Source organism: Apus apus, chromosome 4 (genome assembly GCF_020740795.1).
Source record: "Apus apus isolate bApuApu2 chromosome 4, bApuApu2.pri.cur, whole genome shotgun sequence".
NCBI lineage: Eukaryota > Metazoa > Chordata > Aves > Apodiformes > Apodidae > Apus > Apus apus.
In genome coordinates this window covers 80775040-80799251 of record NC_067285.1, presented here as the reverse complement: position 1 = coordinate 80799251, position 24212 = coordinate 80775040, and the positions used below count along the sequence as shown (strand labels likewise).

Below are 24212 nucleotides of genomic sequence, written 5' to 3'. Positions count from 1 at the left end.
CAGCTAAAGTGAAAGGAATTTGATTACCTGTTACAGATCCTGGAATTTCAGAAAGCACTTCAGAGACAGAACATACAATTCTCTCTTTCTTATTAAAAATAACCCCTTGCATTCAGATTGAAAGGAAAAAAAAACACCAAAAATTATTCTCTAGAGTAATTCTTCATGGTTTTATAGTACACTAGCACTTTAAAAATTGCTATAGGTTTGATCATCCTCTTAGAATGTAATAGCCTTTCTATGCTGGTCTGTGCTCCCGAACAGTTTTATTTTCCATTCACTTTTGACTGAGAATTTGATGGGATTTATCTGTCTAAATTGGTAAAATACATACACGTCTCAGTTTTAAATGAAGGTGTTTCTGCGTTTACAAGAGGCAAATCTATGCTCATTTTCATAAGCTTCTTTGAAGCTGTTTTCAAACTACCCACAAATGCCAAAGTATGCTGTTTATAGTGTAGGGTGTTTATTTGCTATATGCTTATTTGTGTGGTGGTGGTGTGTGGTCGCGTGCGTGTGAATACCAGCACCAAAACTAGCACTTCTTTGCTACTATGAAAAAGGCTTGTTATTTATTTCAAGTACATGTATTACCTTTGATAGAATTTAAACCAAATAAAATTAAATGGAGAAATATAAAAGTATCAAACATTTTTGGGAAAAAGGATAATGATTCAATTCCTTTTTAAGTTAAGTCTTGATGTTAAACTAATCATTGAAGCAGAAAGTTAAGAATGATTGCTGTGAATTTTAGAAGTCCTTCAACAGAAGCCAAGCCAACAATTTCTTGACTCTAATCTTGATGTCAGCAATGAACAATTATGTCCTTTCTTTTTGGTAGACAAGCACTTAGAAATATTAAATACAAGTGGTCAGGTCCTCTGATTTAATAAAATAATTACTTCTCTGAAGGTGGTGAAAATAAACAATTTGTATGTTTGCTTTTCTTTTTTAGCAAGCACTTAGAAACAAATGTGTGACACCGTATTTCTCTCTGAAAAGCAACTGTTTTTTTAAGGAATGGTTGGGGAGAATAATGCATGCTCAAGGTGAAATAAAAGATGAAACTTCCTATGGGATACATCCAATTTTGAATGTTGCTGGAATGCTCTCTTGCTATTTTATTACAGTCACACCATCAGTTTTGTTGTTGTTGGTTTTTTCCCCCTAGAGCTGAAAATTGCCTCTTTCTTCTGCCATCATCAATAACTTCTCGTATGCATTTTTGTGTTAGGTGACAGAGATGACTCTTCTATGGTGCTTGGCTTTTCCCAGGAGAAGGTATTCAGGTGGTGGTTCTGTCCTCTGTGGTTAGCCAAAGGATTGAGTGGTATCCTACATTATTTTCTTCATTTCAAGGAAGCAAAGTCAGCAAATGCGCAGAAACTCAAAATTGGAAAATTTTCTGCTGTTCACTATCCAGAAGTTCTTACCTTCAAACAGTCCCATGTGCTGTTAGAAGTGAGAATGCTACTGCATGTACACAATGTTATCTGACTATTGAATCAAATTTCCCATAGATACTCACAGATCTGCCTGTTTTCAAATACAAATTACTATGTCAGCAGCTGAAAGTACACAAAGTTTCTTTAACCATCATATTTTCAATAAACCTTGAATCTGTAGGAGGGATTGCAGGAAATTTGCCAGTTATACTAGTGAAGTATTTTTAGCCCTCTATTTTAAATTCAAGGAAAAATAATTGAAAGATTATTCCAGGAAGACAACATAGACACTAGGAAAACATGATCTTAAATGTTATAACTTATTATTATAAAATCTAAGCATGTAAAAGGATCTTCGTGATGTAGCGTAATGGTACATAAAACATTACTACACCTTTGTAATTTAAGGGACATCAGCATGAAATACATGCCTATGGATATATACACATTATGTGCAACTTTATCCTGTCTAGCCTTTCCCCATGAAAAAATTCTGTAAATGAGATGCAATTGATACATTTTGTCCATGTATTCTAGCTGGGACAATACTGATTTTTTAAAGTTACAAATAGAATTTAAATAAGCACCAATGCAAAACTCTTCTCATCATTGAGTGTAACTATTCAGAACATTCCACATTAGTAAACAATTCATCCTTTGATCTTGTTCATTGGCTTTTTGTCTGACTCATGCTTAAACCTGTCAACTGCTACACATCTAAGAAAATACCATCATATGAAATTCACTAGTATAACAGGACAGACTGAAATGAGTAGTTTTATATAATTTAGTTAGGTTGTAGGGTTTTTAATATAATTGAGTAAGTAAGTGCACTTTTAGCTTGTGTTAACTCAATTTTCTCATGCTTTCATTTACCATTGGTTGAGGACATTACAGTGATCACCCAAAGCTCTTAACATTCTCAATAAATTCTCATTTAAATTGACTGTCACTTTCTCATTACAATAAAGTAGGTATTTGACATCTCAGAAGGAACCAGACTACTGCCTATTAAAGTTTTCTTGAAGAAGAAAACTTTTCTAGTTCCATAAAATCAACAGAAATACAGTTGTACTAAAGATTGCAGTAACTAGATACAGGAGGTAGGTGGGCTGGACAAGTACATAGTTTCACAATTCTGATTAAAATGATGTTGCATGCTTTTTGTTAGAAAAACTAAATAACACTACATTTATATTTAACTGTTTTGTTACCAAGTTATTAGCCATGTCTGAACTCCCTGAGAAAAAACAAAACATCCAGCTTGTCAGTAATATATATCCACTGTGCTGAGACACAAATGGAACAGCAATGTTCTTTTTCTGTTAGGTTCAAAGATTAGTGTGGGCCAAGTGTCCTGAAAGCCAATCTGTTAAGCTGCAAAATGGCACAGTAAAAATTCTGCAAATTTATGTATAAAAATTCTCTGAAGGTTTTTATTTATTTATTTATTTTAATTTTATTTTTTTCCCCCAGATTGTAGCAATTCTAAGATATCTTCATAACTTACTTAATCAAGCAAAGATCAGGAATGACATATGGGATAGAAAAAGAGAAGATTCATAGCTCTAAGTCTCTCAGTTCCTTGTAATATTCACATCACAGACATGTATCTTGCAAACATCTGTATTTTGCAATTATGGCCCACACAGCACTCAAAATTTGTAGGCAAATAATACTGTACTAGACTAGGATTTTTTTTTGTGAACAAAATCTGTCTTCCTATGAATTCTGCATACTGGATTTTTTTTTCCCATTTTGGCTTTTTTTTTTTTTTTTTAATTTTGGCTCCTTCTCTCTAGACTTCCTTTATTTCCAGCAAGTCACGATCAGATTTTCCCACACATTTCATCACATGGCTCTCTAAATTGATCTACGATTTATTTTTCAGGACAACACGTTTTGAGAAGTTGCAGTCTCCTGTCCATCCTTCCCGGTAATGAGGATGGTGATGCCAACTTAAAATTTTCTGTCTCTTGCTCTGGGTTCTCCATAGATTCAGATGAAAAACAGATCTCTCCTACAGAGAATCCCGCCTCTACACTTCATACTGCTTTATTTTTTTATATTGCCTTATTTATTTGGATATTAATCAAGAGTCACAAAAATAGGAGCCTCCAGCTAAATGCCTACATTTGCGCCCTGGTTCTTAGGACCCTAGTGTTCTAAAATACTGATCTCAATGGGCATTCTTGAGTGTTAATCACTTTTCACATAAAAACTCTACTTCTAAAGGACTTGAATATGGGTTTAAACCCTAAACTCAGGTTGCTATTGTATTTTTAATTTTGCCCTGCCCTATTTTTGCCTCTTCACATTTTTTCTTAAACTAGTACTTAAACTTTAGTGATTTCTGAATTATTCTTATACTATTATCCATTCCCCATTAAAAAAATAAATTCCTGCCCTCTCACAAAAAATGTTTTTATATTCAGTATTCCAGGTTTATTTGTTTTTATGTGAGCCATTTTTCTTTCACACCAGTACAAAAGGAGCTGCCTTTTGACATCTATCTTCTTTCATTCTCAGCTTCATCAATAATAAAACCCATAATATTCTGTATGAATAAAATGTAACAAAAATAAATGGGTTTGTATTTTTTTCCTTTTTTTATATACTCCATTGCATCATTCAGTTCTAAACAAAAAACAATATTGATCCAAAGATTTTTATGTTAAGTGGCTGAAGTCTCACAGAATAATTAGACAAAGAATGAAAACACAGGTTTGTACGAAACTTGTAAAATGAATTTGCAACATTGACTTAATTTGCACATATATTTTCATAATAGTAGAGTTTTCTTTGGGAACATACAAGTCTCCTAACTATCTTCCTGCTGCATTGCTGAAATAGAGCAAAGGAGAGTTAGACTCTGTAAATGTTTCAGAATGTTGTACTTGTGCATTGAAGTATTTAGCACATGAAGAAAGCAGATACAGGAAACTTACCTGCAAATGTAAAGATGGAATTGAGTTAGTGTGAGCTGGCTGCCTTGCTGGGATTTGTTAGTTGTATTTTGGCAGAGCATATATAAAAATATTTTTCTTTTTTTTACATTAAGGAAAATTTTGGATGTGTTCAAGTTTGACAGTGTCCCTTAAGCTTCCTTATTAAAGTTATTTATCTGTTTATTTCATCTAATTCAGAAAGTAGAATTTTGAGTTCCTACATAATTTAAGGGAACTCTGGAAAGTCACATTTAAAAATGCTTGGAACCAGGATAAATGCATAATATTTAAAATTGTTAACTGCATTAATGCAACTAAGCTACTGCTTATTTTGCTTTTCCATCTTCCGTTATGCTCAGTTCTGTCATTTCTATTGTAGGCATAAATAAACTGGCCTACCAATAAATCCTCTATTTTCATTCTCAGAATATCCACTGCAATAGATGCTGATTCATGAGCTGTTTCTTGGCCATTCATATGTAATTTTTTACCTAGTTGGTCCATTTTATCTCCAACTCTGAGTGTAATTTTTTTATAACCTGATATACTTTTAAAGGATGAAAAATACCTTTTCCTGTAAACCAAAAAAGCAATAAAGTATGTAACATCTGTAAAATGATTCAAAAGAACTTACTCCCCTAGAGGTGTACCTCCCATAATTTGCCAACAATCAATGACAAGAGGAAAATAGGAAAGAGATGGGCAGCTTTCTGTTCCTGGCGACCCCAAAGTCTGGGATATGCTCAGGCAGACCTTAATAATTGTAGGGATTTAGACTGATATCCAAGGACAAAGGCAACAGGACTGATCTGTCTGAAGCACACAGGACTTTCTTTACAATAGGAACTATGTACGAAAATGGGAAAAAAAAACAACAAGCAAAAAAGAAAAAGCCCTTCATAACCTGTAAGTGAAAACTTCATTCTTCAGCTTGGATGACACAAAATCCATGAGCACAACGTTTATTAAAGAGGAAAGTACTATTCCTGCACAGATGAAAATCTAAGTTATTTAATCCTATCAAGTTTTGCCCCAATAATGACTCAGCAGCTCTCCTGGTTATATGCAAGCAGAATTAAATGATCAGTTATTAGAAACAGTATGGAAAATTAGAACCACAAATAAGATGGAAGGATATGCTTGAAATACCGCTGCATACAAATCTCACCCACCTTTCACTGTGAAAATACTGTTAATAGAATATACCTAGCAAGTCTACAGCTATTCCCATATCAAGCAAAACAGTAACTGCTCTGAACAGTGCTATCAATGAACTGGTGAGCAATGCTGGCAAAGAACTGCCCTTCCCTTTAGAATTTCCAGTGGAGTTTGAATTTGCATTCATATATTTATATATATATATGCACACACAACACATATAAAACATATATATAAAAGATAGAGTGCATGCTTTCTCAGATATTTTGAGGCAAATCTAGATGCTAAATCTACCAGAAGGAAACTACCTAGGTGTAACATATTTCTTAAAAATAGAGTGCAATATACTGTTTAACAATACCAATATATCTGTGAACAAGGAGGAAGGGAGAGAACTGTCCTCAGACTATAAGGAAACCAAGCTTGCTTCAAAAACTCAAGTAATTTTGTCATGTCTGCACAATACCTGTGACATGGGAAAGGAACTATGATCTATTAGGTCCGTTTCAGGGCTGCTCAATCTTGTCTTTCAAAAAATGATGGGCTTACTATTACAATCCTCTAACATATTTGTGTATGTATCTGGCTAGTGCTTTGCTTCTTTATACCCTCCTGACATTTCAAGAGTTCTCAGCCAGATCTTATGAATGCTCTCCACTAAAAATAACTGCTGACATTTGCAAGTGGCATGCACTAATCACATTCAGAATAGGATTTTTTACATCCACTTATTTTTGTTTTCTATTTTTTGTAAACCTTGGCTCTGGTTGTTAAAAAAAAATCAACAGTGTCAACTACATTCCATAACTGCATTAAAACAAATGAAGCTGTTATAAGGAAAATATTTTGACACTAATATATTACATGGGGTTTTGCTTGCCTATCCATTTTTCAGCAAGGGAAAGCATCATTATATGAAGAACTCAATTTCTAAGGGAGAGAATCATGCACATTGAGTAACACAAACCTGGCTCCTCCTGAAAGATGGCCTCATCTCTCCATCAAAGGGGAATAGCTGCTTATAAATTTATTTACTACATTAACCATTTAATCTTCACCCTATGGCTTCAGAAGACCTTCATGCTTAGTTGCCTCATGAACTGATGGCGTCATAGAGAGCGATGCTGCCATAGGAGCTCTGTCCATGGCTCTAATCTATTGTCAACAGCCAGGAAGCAGGAAGAGTATTTTCCCGTTAAACCCAAAATGGTTTTAGTTTGGCTTGGTTTAGATCTTTTTGTCTTACAATGTCATAAAAGGAACTTTTTAAAAAAAATACTTTAATTGCTTTTGAAGTCTATGGCTGCTAATTATTCACTAGGAGGCTGAGGCCCGTGCTCACTACAAATAAAATTCCAGTTTGCTTCCAGAAGTGTGAATTTTCATGCACTCTCCTGGTGGATCCTGGCTCTTCAAGTCAGAGATGTGAAGTATTTGCTAAACATAAGGCCCAGTTTGTACATTATTTACCTGCCACAGAGGACAAAAAGGGAGTGTTTGTATCTCCAAAAACTTGGCTGAAGACACTATGCATTTGCTGAGGGATTTTCCAGTGGGAATCCTGTAACTCCCTACACAAGCCTCATTTAATGTCTGGTACAGTGAGCTACTGAACTTCTAACCTGCTGTTTTGAGCGATCTCTGTTTTCATCTCAGTATATCTTAATCAGTGTTTCAGTCACAAATATTATAAACAAGATTCAGAAATACTGTATGTAAAAACTTAAACACTGAAATTAAAAAATCATGAGGATGTTTCTATAAATGTTTGAACAAACCTGAATATCATTTTAAAAGAAAAGCTACACTTCTTTCCTTGAAAAGACCTTTTAATTCTCCTTTAATCACATGATGAAACTCAGAAACCAGAGGTCATATAACTGCACCAATACTAAGGTGAACAGGAAAGACATCCCAGTGTCATGAAACAGGGAAGCTGTCAGACTCTGGTGGGGTACATTTAGTCAAAGACGCAATGACTACTCTGTTGAAGTAATGACCAACTGCCTCTCTTAGGCCAGAAGGAGTGGCAGCATACATGAACTACAGGTTATATATGAAAAAGATAGAAATATTTTACCCCTTTTCCTTCAGCCTGTTATGCTGGTTCCTGCATGGTTCCATCCCTGCTGTGGCACTTGGCTGTCTAATATTTTATTGAAGGCATGCAATTTACAGTACATACTCAGAAGAGCTGAAAACTGATTGATAATGATGATAAAGGTGTTTTCCTTTTTTTTTTTTAATTTAACCAGATGACTACAGAACACATGAAAAAAAGAATGTCAACATTTGTTGCATTCTTCTTAGAAATATCTTCTCTTTGCCATATTAAACAAAAAAGAAACCTTATCATTACCTTTGCCTTAAGTTAAGAGCTCCTGAATCATAATTTCGCATTCACTGCAGAATACACATAAATTATCAGTTCTGAAAAGGTGAATAAATAAGCCCATTCTCTAAAAGAGATATTTTTGCAAGCTCAGGATCAGAGCATCCCAATGGGTAGGAAATCAAGTAAGTGAGCCAGGAGACCTGCATGGTTAAACAAGGAACTGCTGGGCAAACTCACATGGAAAAAGAGAATCTCTGGATCATGGAAGGAGGGGCTGGCCACTTGGGAAGAATATAGGACTGTTGTCAGAGGATGTAGGGAGGAAATTAGGAAAGCTAAGACTTCCTTGGAACTAAACCTTGCTAGTGAAGTAAAAGACAATAGAAAGGGCTTCTTCAAATACATTGCAGACAAAACTAACACTAGAGGCAATATAGGCCCACTGCTGAATGAGGTGGGTGTCCTGGTGACAGAGGATAGAAAGAAGGTAGAGGTGCTGAATGCCTTCTTTGCCTCTGTCTTTACTGCTGCAGACTCTCCCCAGGAGCCCCAGATCCCTAAAGCCCCAGAAGAAGTCAGGATGAAGGAAGAGTTTGCTTTGGTAGATGAGGATTGGGTTAGGGATCAGTTAAGCAACCTGGACATCCATAAATTGATGGGTCCGGATGGAATACACCCATGGGTGCAGAGGGAGCTGGCGGGGGTCATTGCTAGGCCACTCTCCATCATCTTTGGTATGTTGTGGACAACAGGAGAGGTGCCTGAGGACTGGAGGATAGCAAATGCCACTCCAGTCTACAAGGGCAAGAAGGAGGACCCAGGTAATTACAGACCAGTCAGCCTCACCTCCATTCCTGGAAAGGTAATGGAACAACTTGTTCTTGGCACTATCTCTAGGCATATCAAGGATGAGGGGGTCATTAAGAGCAGTCAACATGGTTTTACCAAGGGGAAGTCATGTTTGACCAAACTTACAGCCCTCTATGAGGAAGTAACTAGGTGGATAGATGATGGTAGAGCGGTAGATGTGGTTTATCTTGATTTCAGTAAAGCATTTGATGCTGTCTCCCACAGCATCCTGGTAGATAAACAGAGGAAGTGTGGTCTTCATGGTCAAGTAGTGAGGTGGATCACGAACTGGTTGAAAGGAAGAAGTCAGAGAGTTGTGGTCAATGGGACAAAACTTAGTTGGAGGTCTGTGACTAGTGGAGTCCCTCAGGGGTCAGTACTGGGACCGGTGCTGTTCAATATTTTCATCAACGACCTGGATGAGGGAACAGACTGTGCCCTCAGCAAGTTTGCTGATGACACTAAATTGGGAGGTGTGGCTGACATACCAGAGGGTTGTGCTGCCATTCAGTGAGACTTGGACAGGGAGAAACTTGAGGAAATACAACAAGGACAAGTGTAGAGTCTTGCATCTGGGGAAGGACAACCGCATGTACCAGTAGAGGCTGGGGGCTGACCTGCTGGAGAGCAGTGTAGGAGAAAGGGACCTGGGGGTCCTGGTGGACAGGAGGATGACCATGAGCCAGCAATGTGCCCTTGTGGCCAAGAAGGCCAATGGCATCCTGGGGTGTATTAGAAAGGGTGTGGTTAGTCGGTCAAGGGAGGTTCTCCTCCCCCTCTATTCTGCACTGGTGAGGACACATCTGGAATTGTGTCCAGTTCTGGGCCCCTCAGTTCAAGGACAGGGAACTGCTTGAAAGAGTCCAGCACAGAGCCACAAAGATGATTAAGGGAGTGGAACATCTCCCTTATGAGGAAAGGCTGAGGGAGCTGGGTCTCTTTAGCTTGGAGAAGGGGAGACTGAGGGGTGACCTCATCAATTTTTACAAATATATTAAGGGCAAGTGTCTGGAGGACAGAGCCAGGCTTTTTACAGTGATGTCTAGTGACAGGACTAGGGGCAATGGGTACAAAATGGAACATAGGAGGTTCCACGTAAACATCAGAAAAAACTTCTTTCCTGTGAGAGTGACAGAGCACTGGAACAGGCTGCCCAGGGAGGTTGTGGAGTCTTCTTTGCTGGAGACATTTAAAACCCGCCTGGACATGTTCCTGTGTGATGTACTCTAGGTGATCCTGCTCTGGCAGGGGGGTTGGACTAGATGATCTTTCAAGGTCCCTTCCAAGCCCTAAGATTCTGTTTCTGTGATATTTTTCCAGGTGATTCATACACTTCACCCAGGTTCCTCCTACCTGAATTTAGGATACAGACCTCCCTTCCAAGCTGTAGTACTTCAAGAGAAAAGATACAGCCTGCTCAATCATGTAAGATCTCTCATTGCTCTCTGTTATTTGAAATTATAAAGAGCTAATATAAAAAAAGAAATCTGTCACAAAGAATTAAGATGGAGGTGAAGATTTTAGTGTAGTCTGGGACATAAGAGATATAATTTCATTTTTCAATCAGTGCTGTCTGTTCCATACCAACAAAGTTTCATATAAACGTAGCTGAAATACAAAGCACTTTCAGTTGAGTTCAAACTGGAAGAATCTTCTTGATGGAACTTATCTCAAAAACATTTGAAGTCCAAAGTGTCTATGCAAAACCATTAATCTCAGAATTAATCTCTATCCTAGAGACAGGCTGCAATTTACAGTTCTCTGTGACAGGAAAATCACTGGTAGAGCCCTGTCATTTAACCCCAATGATTTCTTTGGTAAGCATGGAAAAAAAGGTTTTCATACTGCCCTGTCATAGAAGGGCTATGGAATATGTCAGTGCTGTATAACTTTACATAAAAATTAGAGCAATGTCCAGGTATTTCAGTAATGAAAAAAGATCAATAAGGTGGGCTTTCAGATCAGTGTCATTGATTTTTGCTACATGAAGCAAGAGAGCTTTTGCATTTTTAGGGGAAAATACATGGGAAAAAAATGTTTTTCATGTTCATTGGGGTTTTGTTGTACATACTTTAAATATAAGATGGAGCTCTCTAGCTTTGTGTAAGCCCACAGCTAGGTTTCAGTCTCCACTTACCTAATGGTGCACATCTGCTGGCAGTAAAGGACACCAGAGCTACGGTCACACTTATCTGCCCAATACCCACAAATCTTGTCAAAATTCTGAAGGGCTCATCTGGCTAAAATATGGATTATGCTTATTTAAAGAGGACACTCTCATTGTATTTACAGTTTATGTGTCTCCATGTTTAATATGTGTTTTACTGTTAGAAATAAAATTCTATGTAACCTACAGCCTATCTCAGAGTTTACAGGCATTTCCAACATGTTTTCTCTATTTTTTCAATTGTCTTCATACACATCTATTTAAAAACTGTTTAGTAAAATAAAAAAAAAACAAAACCAAACTGATATTATAGTTTAACACTTTGTGCCTGGAACGTTACATTTTCATATGTCATATTCTCCACTGCCATCATTGCAACCTTTCTGTGCAGTCTGCAAATTAATTATGTTCACATTATGTACAACTCTTTGTGTAAAACTGTGTTCCTGGAAAACTATCTAACATATCACTGCTGGATGGTGGAAAACAGGAATGCCAGAGAGACACACATGGAGTTGCCCAAAAGTCACCTCATGCTTCCTAACTTTACTTGCCCTTATCTTCCTGCAGAAAGACTTTGCGCAGTTGTAGGGGATATATTGGAAAGTTATAGGATTTTACTTTCTTTGTAGGTCAGAACTGGCAGCGACTTACCAATAAAAAAAAACTCAGGGGAAAAAAAAGAAGCCATTTCTGTGTGTTCAGGAATCTGTGCATCCTGGCCTCAGAAGTGGCTGTAGCTACAGCCAATCCAAAGGGACAAACTGAATGTGCCCTAAAAACCATGCACTTCTCACTCAAGTAACAACTGGTGAAAGGATTGAGGACTAAATGAAGGTAATGGAGGAAGAAGTGACCTTTAGCTATACTCCTCAATGTCTGCAGCTTTCAAAGATATGCTTTGATTTTTCTTTTTTACTACCCACAGACATTCACAATCACAGGCCCAGCCATCAACCCACCAGTACCTGCATTTGCTGCATCAACACCCTTAAAAATCCTAATGGACTACAAGATTCACCCCTTTTGTAGAAATTTGTGTCTGCTCAGATGCCAGTAAAAATTAAATAGATAGATTCAGATTTAAACAAATGAAGTGCTGCCGACATACTCACAAATGTCAGTATGGTTTGAATCAATCTGTAACAATTCCATTACTTCTCTTGTAGGTCAGGGGGACACATATGGCAATGATCTTTAGGAATGATGTTTAGATACTCCAAAATCTATGAACTCTGTCCCAGCTATGAGTCTAAAAACAGATGAAGGACTTTATCCAAAACCCATGAAAGCAACAGTGGCACCAGTTGGGGGAACGTAGACAATATAGCTGTGAATGGTGCATCTGGGTTTGGTAGACAGAGCAAACAATTTGAAGGCACACTAGAAAAGAAATAACATACATTTTGTAGGCACATTTTTAAACCACAGTATCAGCGATAAGCACATAAACCCCCTCCAATTATGAATTCATTTGCATTTGCTTATTCAAAATTAGTTATCCTTGATGAGTGATACTGTGGCATTTTATGCTGGTTTTGAGCTGTGTTAAACTATCAATTGCTGGCTTAGTCATAAAGATAGCTAACTACTAAGTTAGAAAATAACCATCAGCACTGTGCAGCAGGCAGGATGTAAATACCCTTAAATCAGAAAAATATCAGAAAAATATTTTTTCATTTGTAAACAAATCAGTTTTCATAACACACTGCTCAGCACTTTGTCATGTTCCATGAGCTTTGTACAATGTACACAAGTCATATAAACTCAATTTGTCACACCCTGCTAAAACCCAGTATTCTCTTCAAAAATTAAGAGCTGAAGTTTGCATATTAGAGGGTCTGACAGCACTCGTTAAATTACATGGCTTACAGAAAGTAGATATTAGCATTTCAGTGCACTGGTTGATACCTCAACTTTGATTACCAACGCCTCGACATATTCCAGTCCTGAACCTTCTCTATGAGAAAGCACTTAGTTTTACTGAACTCGTGACAGAGTGTGCACTGACTTACTAAGCTGGACAAATGCCCATTAGGACTAGGGCCTCTAAATTATTTTTGGTTTTGTATCTTGTAAATCCTGAGTTCTATCCTTCCATTTTCCACAGCTTCAGGTTTTCTGTGTGCATGAAATTCCCCACCTTAACCTTACATTATTCTGTCCTTCTGCTGTTCACTGACAGTCTCTGAGGTTTGGGCTTTATTCTCCTTCAGGATTCATTCCTCTTCTAAATACTCATCATCCATTGCATTCTATAAAGAGAGTTCCCAGCAGTAGTTTTTAAAATAAAAGATAAAATGTTCAGTATCTGAACATTTAAGGCTCTAGTGTCAGTACCTGGAATGCCTCCTGTTGACAATGATGGTTATCACTGGGGGCAACTGAAATCTGTTCATTCTGAACTGTCTTCAGAAATCAGCCTTATCTGATTGTTCTTTCAGATCAAAAGAAATAGGAAGACAAAGTAAGCTGTGCATATTCTTTCACTTTGCACTTTGTTGTTAAAAAAGAAGGAATCCCACTAGGATTCATAAACCACTTTTAGATATCTCTAATCTTTGCTACAGATTTTTATTTTTTTTCCATTTACTGCCACCTTACTTAATAGACTTCAGTATTTTAACAACATAGAGAAGCACTGTTAGGAATTATTGTGAAAAACATATAACAAAATAAAGATAGACAAAAAAGCATGTATTGCTTGAAGGGAAATGACATGCAATTCTCAGAATTTGCAGCTGAGATTAGACTTTTTCTTTTCCACATAATAGACATGTACTCAATAATAGGAATACTTCCAAGGTCTCCAAAATAACACCTGGAGCTCCTGGACTTGGGCACAGTTACCACAGCTTTTAGATATTTGTGGAAAGTAGCTTGCTTGCATTGCCTCTTACATCAGGTTAAGTCTCAGTGACCATATACATTACTACCTTTTTTAGTTGTGTAGTGAGCAGACTAGAGGAACACAATCCTTCACTTTCCAATTAAATTTTTTTTTTTGGGGGGGGGGTGGAGGAGAAGGGCATAGTTAACATTGTTACTGACAAAAGGGATGTGAAATACCATGTATCAAAATTTCACTGAAAATACCGAATTGGAATCAGACTGTGTACGGTACAGCTCAGGCCTCACATTCAGCTTCACATGTGCTGGAGTCGCAATTTTTTGGAGACTTTCCTAAAACTCAGTAGAACCCTGTTAAGGATCCCTATTTTGACATGAACAGCAGTGCCAACGTGATTGATAATAAGTGAATAAATGAAGCATTTATGGCCTCTGACACAGCTATTATCAAGTGAACTAAAATTTTAACATGAAGCCTGTATCTTACATGTTTTCTACACCTGGATTTTGGTTCTTACTATTAACTTATACACTGCTGAACAATTCTTGGGAAGTCTATGTGTAACAAATCAGTTCCCTGTTTTCTAAGAAGTTCCATCTGGTTGACTTGTAGCATTCAAATGATCTGTCCATGTTTTGTTTTGTTTTGTTTTCCATTGAAGGACAATCAGAACAATGGCCATCTTACTGAGACCCATATGGCTTCCATTCACCTTCCTGCCCCTCTTACTATAATGTTAAAATTAGTTTTGTGAACAAAATAATTGGTACAGTAGCCTCAAGCATACTGAGGCAGTGCACAGCCCCTTCTTGGTATCTGTTAGATGCTAGAGAAAAGGATATCAATGACAACTGAACCTCAGACCAGTTTTCTAGCAACTCAGAAGTGTATCATGCATGGAAACATCCCTTTCTATTGCTATTAACTGAAGGAAGTATCTCGAACCTCTTCAAAGCTCCATCAAAGTATATCTGGAGGTCTCGGTTTCAGGAAACTCCATCCTGTTCTAGAGAGATCATTAAGCCCTACCCCAAACCAGCAAAAATACCAAAGCTGCTTCTTATTTTACATAAAACATGCAGAAATCTCAATGTTTAAACACAAAGGCAGAATTGTGAAAAAAAATCAATTAAGTTCTTTGTTCTTCAGGAAAAATTCTCACTGACAAATTGAGTTATACTAGCTTCTGGTTCAGCTTCAAGTACCACCTTCAGGCTGTTTTGGTTTCTATGCTTCCTGATTTATATCCCTCGGGCTATTCAGGTTAGATGGATTCAGTGGACTAAATATAAAAATCACAGTACAAAAATCTATCACAAATTAGCCTTAAAAAGTAGTTCAAAGAAGCATAACAAACCACAGGAAAGGGTTTTTAGCTTTTTGAAGGAAAATAAAATAGTTTTTGAAACAACAGCTCAGTAGCTCAAAAATAATTGAGTATCTTAAAATAATGGCTGCAATACTTGTGGCAACTCAAAGCATCAGCTGGACTACTTTTAGACATGTTTTGACCATGCTGCAAAAATGAAACTGGCTGTCAACATTATTTAACATTTTGCTTAAGCAAACAACAAAGCCTTCAATTTTTTCCTTCTTTTTTGGCATGCAAGTAATAAACAGTATGAGCAAAAGCAAAAACCAACAACAACAAAACAAGAAACAAAGAGAAAGAAAAGAGGAGACTTATTAAAGAAAAAATCCCGACTCTTCTTTATCTAATGAACTTCTCAAAACACCCACACCCTAGTTAATTCAGCTGTATTCACAATATGTGACAAAACTCCACATCTATTTAATTGCAAACATTTTTTTCTGGAAAAAGAACTTGGTTTTCTACATAGTAAGTAAAACCTGACTATTCTACTATCTAGTTAGTATAAAATTTTTACAGGCCAGCAATGATAGTATCTTCTAGAATTTATCACCTGTGATACTTACTCTCTGATTTTGGATTGAACATCTCTGTTAATATCACTAAATTGTAGAACTAAGAGTGAGTTTTACCAAACAGTAAGGGGTCCTAAAAGACTGTTCTGAAAATCCTGGATTGCACCAATATAGAACCTTCCTAGGCACAGTGTTTGCCCCATTGCTCTGTACTCTGAAATGCAATCTATGATTTTATCTGTTATCTCTGCAAATAGCTCTGGCCTCTTCTGATTAGAAGTATGATGTTGATTGTGATAATAACAGACTAAAATATTACAGCTTTAATGTCTTTCTTGGCTTGAAAGGTTGAATTAATAAATTAATACAGCTCACAGAGAGATTTTAAACAGGGGCTGTACACTGGGCCTCCACTGAATTCCTTATGACTAAGAACGTTAAAGAAATTTCCTTTGCTAAGCCTAGCAGACAACAGTGGAATTTTTCCAGGATAGGAACCCTGCCCCCAGTAGCACTTACAAAGTTCACTGGGCCAAACAGTGATCCTTCCTCCTTATGCCATTTTGTGGCAATACTGACGGGTTGGTCACATTTTTCAGGACACTTGATGCTTGACTAGTGTACCAACCTTAGGAGTCATGTGGAAACACTACCTATTGATGGCCTCAGGTATAACGATGTAGAAGAACAGAGGAGTTTAATTAGCTGCATTACCAAAAAACCCAGAAAAAACAAAGCACAGAATAACTGCATCTATCCAATCCTAGTTTTGTGGAAGAAACGTACAGTCCATCTTCCATACGATTATTTGTGAGATAGGTATGTGAGCAGTTACTTAACATAGTGAGATGCAAGATACAATGGTCTGTTCTTATGCAGAGGTCGTAAATAATTTTATAAATTAGCTTTTGGAAATAAATACTGAGTGTACCTTAGTACTAGGATGTATGTCTGCATGAACATTAATAATAACTGGAAAGATCTATTACTTTATTCATTGATCTTGATTATTGCTGTCCCTTTGGGCTCTGAATTGTTCCTTTTAGTGAGAAGGTATTCAGTGCAGTAAGGTACAGGTGAATAAGTGAAAGCTGCAGTAGTGGAAGTTTAAATTTCTAAAATCAAACTGGTAGAATTACTGGATTCCCTTGGCCTCTAAGGGCTAAATGGGCAATGGAAGATAAACACCTCACACTGGTACATGCTAGTTTCAACTCACAAGTCTTATCCAGGGATCCATTTGTGCTTCTACATAAAAGCATATTCAAACACCAGTAGGTATAAATACTACGAAAACAGCCTTTCAGTTTCTCTCTCACAGGCACACTACAAAACACACATTCATGTTGGCTGTTTTAGTTTAAATGCTTAGTCCAGTGTAAAGGAGGAGCACCTTTCAAATAGCCAAAGATAATCTGAAGAACTGCCCCACTGCCCCAGATTTGACGTTTTAATAGACTAGCTTTGATACATCCCTTCCAAAGCTGAAAACAGACTAAATTAAATGCTAAAAAAGAAAAGAAGTAGCAACAGTGTATTTCAGTAGCATAGACATAGCCTTTGTATATGTGTTGCAACAAACAGCCAACCAATAAACATTATTAGGCACTCAACTGAATACCAAAATTATGTATGTAACCTAGAATAAATTATACACACCTACAATCCCCTACAGGTAGTTTTTTATTCTAAAATGAGCATAATGTAATCTCATACCTCTCAGTCACAAACCACATTTGATTAAAACTAAAATAAAAAACCCCAAACATATCTGTAAATATATTTAAAATTAAAATGGTATTCTTGACATTTTTACTGCTTATTTCTCTTATGCTCATAATGAACATAAAGTAAGATTAACTCTTCTGATTTTGCTAGGAAAATCACATCCAGAATCTAAAAAGCTTTGTCATTGAAAGCTACTACACATACCAGTGCAAATCATAAGCTATGTTGTGAAAATAGATCAATAAAGAAAACTCAACACTGCATAGAGGAAGTACATGGAAAACTTCCATTCCTTTTAGACCTTTGTTTCAGTATTAATTAATCCTTAAAAGATAAATTAAATATAGGGCTTTATTAACCCCTTCACAAGGTAAGATAAGTCCTGGAGAGGGCTAATGAAGGAAGTCACTGTGGTCAGTTGTGTTATATGGAACTGCAAGTATCTGCTTTTACATAATACCTCTTATGTTCCCAGTTCCACGAGTGAGATATCCTGCTCCTCCCTACTTACAGTGTTGCTTTGTCAGACTCAAGAAAAACCTGTATTACTCAGCAATTACAGAACACATTTAAATTAAATACAGTCACATAGCTAGGGATCAAGAGACGGATAAAAGCCAGTAAAAAAGTCTGATAATGAAGACTCTAGTGACTAAGTGATACAATATCTAAAGCCTTTTCCAGGTTATTGAGATTTTTATTCTTTCACGTGGAGATGGAGCAAGGAAGAAGAGGGGGGAAGGGGGGTGGGGGGCAAAGAAGAATCTGTGGTCTGTAAATGATCAGCACAAAAAATAAATTATGGTCAAGTGACTGAACTTTTCTGATGTGTAAATTGAATCATCCCCACACGCTGGTGTTTTATAATTAAAAGACCCTTTTCACTGCGGGAAATTTTACTGAATTTTGTATTAAAAGAAGAAACAAACCATCAATCAGGAGGAGGTAGGGGAACTCAAAGAGCTTAACCCATTAAACCTGAAGAGTGTAGTTGAATTCTGAATGACTTGCTCTAGGAAACTGTACCTCTTTTAAGGCAGGATACTGTACAAACATTAATGAGCAGATCATGTATCTGATCACTGTTCTAAAATCTTTTGTAGTCATACAGAAGAACACACTTTCCATTTGGTGTCAGAGGATGCAGAATATGCTTCTAAATGAACCCTTTTTGTGAGGTTCACAGGCTTTAAATTACTTGACTTTGGATACCATTGAGAAAAATCGCTGAGCTAAAACCAAAGGAAAAAAACCCACCAACCCAGATATTTGGTTCAATTCAGTACAGCTGCCATGTAAGTTCTGATCAGAGAGATTAAGGTTTGCTTCACAGCCAGATTGCTGCTAAATACAAACAATTCCAAGCGGGCACCAATATCTACCTTTTCAGAGCTCTGGTGCCTTATGTGCTTTCAGGTGAATTAAGCTCATGGCTACAAATGACATTTGCAAATGATTAATCTAAAGAGGGGCATAATTAAAAATCATCACAATATGGCATATGTAGGCAACAGTAGTTTCATGTGGAAACTTGAGAACTCTCACAAGAGATTTAATAACTCATTTTGAGATTTCCATTTTTTATTCAATTATGTTCAATTCTTGATAAGCCTGATAATGGTAGAGAATTTATCCCCCTGGATCTTCCTTCTTGGACAAAACACATACATCTTGTAAAGGTAGCACTACATTAATTTATCCCATTTTATATTTTGACCTACACTTTTATTGACACAACAGTAAATTTGATATAGGAGCATAAATTATTGATAATGGATAAGTCAGTAGAACATTGTATACTGACCACATACTGGCCTACTGTAATTCTGTATTTTGCTCTGTCAGTTAAAAAATTGTATGTCATTTAAACAGCAACAATGTAATATATAGGTCCAGCCAGAGCTGTAGGATGTTTCATCTTACCTTCAGTTTTCCACGTGGTGTAATGCCTGTGGGTCTCGATAATCCAGGAACCTGCAATAAGAACAGATTATGAAGAATTTGGTCATCAAACGTATTTTTATTTATAAAATGTTTAATTATGATTTCAAAATACCTGCTACTGGACTGACATGTTACTACACTGTAAAATGCAATTTTGTTTGAACCATATCCAAGTGTTGATTGTATGTTGAATGCTAAACATAAAAACGGCATTTTGGAGATCCATGTTCATTGTACCTCATTTACATTTGGTTCTTTCAGGTCATACATGAAAAGTTTTTTTTCTACTACTGTGGAAAACTGATCACATGTCCTGAGAATTTAATATAAAATTTAAGAGAAAGGTTTTCCTAGCTTTAGCACAGATATGAATTTTCAATGGCAACTTAGCAATTTTATTGATTGCACAGCCAATCTATCCAACAACAACAAACATAAAACATATGGAAAAGATGATTATTTTTAAAGAAAAATAAACCTAATGGCACCTAGAATATACACAAAGAGCTATATTCAGACAATATTTTTCTTACGTATTACAAGTTTACAGTGTTCTGAAGTTAACAGGAAAATTATTTTAATAATCAGAAATTTGTGAGCATTTAACATACAAAGATTGAACATTAATAAATTAAATGGATACGTTGAATAAAGACCTTGCCAATAACAACAGAATCTGAAAATCATGTTTCATTCTTATCTTTCTTACATTCCAATTATGTCCACATTGAACTGTCTGCCAAAAAGGGAAGGAAAAAATAGTACATTGTGTCTTGAATTGCACAACAATTTTTTGTTTCTAGAACTCCTCCTTAAACAAGAATCCAAACAGTCTACAGATTTTTTTTTCTCTGAGCTTTTAGCAATGCTGTCATTTTGAAAAGGATAAATAATAACTTATGACAATGGATCAAAGGATCAAGTGTGAAAAAATGTACACTTCCTATACCTATGTAAATTTTTTTTGCCATGACAAAATGTTTTCATTTCATTATGCTTTCAGCATTTTAAAATTGTAGCATGAAAGAGCATTTCACCAGCAATTTTAAATTTTTTTTTCAAGGAAAATAGGTATAGTGCAAAAGGTTGGGATTTTCTGGATTTTTTAATTTTTTTTTTTTTAAAAGGTAGATGTTGGACTGACTGATCAAAGAAGGGGTATCAATATGATCCAAGTAATAGTAGTGCACTTGTTTAGGTTGCGATAAAAATAGTTCCTAGCTGTGTAATCAGAACATCTGCACCAAAGATCTCAACACAGCCTGCTTCAGCAATTCTGAACCCTAGACAGCAAAGGAGAAATAAAAAAAAAACAAAAAGAAGGAATTCTTATTATTCTGTTTCCTTCAGTATTTCCTATTTCTAGATTTAGGTGACCTTGTGCTCAAAATTCTTCCCTTTATGATTACATTTCTAGGTGACTAACTGTCCTGATTCACTTAACTCATATTTCTGAAGATATTCCTAGCATTGCACACTAAAAAGTCAAGCTCAGTGACACTCACTGCCAACATATTTAACTCCCTTTGATGCTCTGATCTTCATTTACTGGAGCATGATCAAAGAGTGCTGCCCTCAGAACCCTTGGAAGGAAAACCAAATATAGCAGCCAGTTAAAGGCCAACAAATAGCAATGGAGACTCATCCCAGATCAGCTCTTCCTGAGCTGTAGAATTTTTCAGTTTTGCTGGAATCAGTCTGATTAATCACACTTCTGGTTTTAACAGGAAACATACAGATATGTTTTATAATTTAAAATTGAGGTGTTAATCTATAGTAGTTCAGCTCACATACAAACTCTCACAAGACACCTGGGACAATAATCCCATCATCTTGAAAGGCACTGCTGTGTAAAAAAAGGAAGAGGAAGTTGTTGTTATCAGAATGTGTGATTGCCAGTCTTCAAGAAAATCATAGAATCGTAGAATTATAGAATGGTTAAGGTTGGAAGGGACCTTAAAGATTATCAACCTCCCTGCTATGAGCAGTGACACCTCACACTAGACCAGGCTGCACAAAGCCTCATCCAACCTGACCGTAAACACCTCCAGGGAGGGGGCTTCCACAACCTCCCTAGGCAATCTATTCCAGCACCTTACTACCCTGAATTTCTTCCTGATGTCTAACCTAAATCTATTCTCTTTCAGTTTAAAACCATTACCCCTTGTCCTATCACTGCCCTCTTTGCTGAAAAGCCCCTCCCCAGCTTCCCTGTAGCCCCCTTCAGGTACTGGAAGGCTGCTATAAGGTCCCCAGAGCTTTTTCTTCTGGCTGAACCCCAACTCTCGCAGCCTGTCTTCACAGCAGAGGTGCTCCAGCCCTTTTATCATCTTTGTGGCCCTTCTGAGGACCCTCTCCAACAGCTCCATGCCTTTCCTGTGCTGAGGGTTCTAGAGCTCTACACAGGACCCCAGATGCAGCCTCATCAGGGCAGAGTAGAGTGGCAGAATCACCTCCCTGGCCCTGCTGGCCACACTCCTTTTGATGCAGCCCAGGATCCAGTTGATCCTCTGGGCTGCGAGCACACACTGTCAGCTCATCTCGAGCTTCTCATCTACTACCACCCCCAAGTCCTTTCCCTCGGGACTGCTCTCTAGCCATTCTCCCCCCAGCCTGTATTTGTGCCTGGGGTTGTGCCAACCCAGGTGCAGGACATTGCACTTGGCATTGTTGAACTTCATGAGGTTGGCACTGGCCCATCTCTCCAGCCTGTCAAGGTCCCTCTGGATGGCATCCCTTCCCTCTAGGGTGTCAACCACACCACACAGCTTGGTATTGTCAGCAAACTTGCTGAGGATACACTGAATCCCACTGTCCAAGTATCCAACAAAGATGTTAAAGAGCAGTGGTCCCAGTACTGACCCCTGAGGAATACCATTTGCAACTTGCCTCCACTTGGACACTGAACCATTGACCACAACTCTCTGGGTGCAGCCATCCAGCCAATTACTTATCCACCAAGTGGTCCATCTGTCAAATCCACTTTTCTGACAGGTAGATCCCATCAGCCTCCAGCAGACCAGGTTTGTCAAAGCTGGTCCCATGGTCCAGACAGGCAAACCCCTGGCTGTAGCGCCAGTTATGTAGCCAGCTGTTGATTTGCTGGATCCACTTGGCCCTGTCTATCCCCTTCCCTATGACTGGTAGGATTGATGAAAATACTACTTGTGCTCCAGAGTTCTTAACTGCTGCTCCCAGGGCCCAGTAATCCTTTTTAATATTCTTAACACTGCTGCTGGCTGCATCAGGAGTACTCACATGAAACACCAAGAGCGGGTAATACTTAGTTGGGTGTATAAGGGTAGGAAGCCTCTCAGTGACATCCCAGATGCAAGCACCTGGTAGACAGCACACCTCTCTAGAGAGCTGATCTGGTCTGCAAACAGGTGCCTCTGAGAAGAGACTCACCTACTACTATCAACCATTGATTTTTCTTGGTTGCACTGGTTGTTATACTTGGAACAGATCGAGCCACCTTATTCTGCTCCAACACTGGAGCAGAAACCAAAATTTCATTTGTTTCTGACTAGCTTCTGGAAGAAGACAACAGATGGTCATATACGATGACCCTAGTGCAGACAACAGGGCAGCAACACAGTTGACTGGCCTCAGCTGCCTTTCCAGGAGGCAGCAGGTCTCCCATAGGTCCTAATCCCTATGGGACAGGACCCATACAGTTAGACATCAACATCAGTTTCTAGCAACTCACCAGAAACACCAACTCTTACCACCAACACAAAGTCAGTGGAAAATTTGTTATCCATACTGAGACAGAATCTTTCATCCCATGTTGAAAATGCTGAATACAAGACACAGTAAAACTTCAATGCTATTTTTTGTAAAATTGACTGAAAAATACTTTAAAAACTTTACTGCTGCCTGCCAGATAAAACACTGAAATTATCTATCAAATCCTATTTCTCTGACTATCAGCTTTAAAGGTCTATTAACTTGGAACTTGTGTGATTATATTGCTATGTTAACATCTATAAGAAACCATACGTTGATTTGAATTGGTGAAGAATACCTTGCACACCAGACACGTAGTTTTCTGTTTCAGGATGCTGAACTGGAACTTCATCTCCTGCTCAGTTATATGTTGAGACAGTAAAAATGAGTAGTGATTTTTTCCATACAAACATTCTCTTGCAGCCTTTGTTAGTAAGGACTCTTGAAAACTCTAAGTAACAGCAACTCAAGTGTTTGTGAATCGAGAATGAGCTTGTGTACGTAGAGTTGATGTTGTTATCTAACAAACAACCATTTACGGCACAGAAATGAAACAGGTAAGTGGCTTCTCATGGAATGGGACCCTTCACACATTATTTTAGTAAAAGTTATGTGGAACGTTTATCATAATCTCAAAAAAGCATCCTGGTTACTTATGTAGATAGTGCTCTTTTGTAAACTGTATTTAAGCCATGTCCCTAGACACAGCTGGAAAGAGTCCTGAGCCAAAGATCATGTAGGGCATTTTTATTTACTAGTTTATTGAGTTGGATCATTGGCACAATTGATCCAAAGTTCTTGGTAACAACTGAATTAGAAATAGCCAAGAGTTGTACTTGTACAAAGAAAAAACAATGCCAGGTTCTCAGCACCAGCCTCATTCAGTATGAATGAATGGATCTCACAGCCTGCCGTGGTAAGCAGCAGTCTCATACCATAATGCCAGCCATGCCAGAAACCAGACACCACAGTGTTTGTACTGAGAATAGAAGCTCTTGTGTAAACAAAAACTTAAAGGCACAATGAGAACAGATCTCTTGGGTCCAGGTAAATCCACTTGGGTACAATTAATGTAAAAAATAAAATAAAATTTAAATAATATAGTTCCATACATAAATATATTTGCATGCATATATATGTTTAGCTTTAAATGTATGCATAAAGCTGTAAT

General features: G+C 37.4%; 1 protein-coding gene across 6 annotated transcripts in view; it reads right to left on the bottom strand.

Annotated features, from left to right (window-relative positions):
- TENM3 (teneurin transmembrane protein 3) overlaps window positions 1-24212 on the bottom strand; it is a 503658-nt gene that overhangs the window by 437415 nt on the left and 42031 nt on the right. For all 6 annotated transcript variants that reach the window (XM_051617407.1, XM_051617408.1, XM_051617409.1 and 3 more), the window contains exon 2: window positions 19292-19342. The gene's annotated coding sequence lies outside the window, so the exon portion shown is untranslated. The remainder of the gene's footprint in view (window positions 1-19291; window positions 19343-24212) is intronic.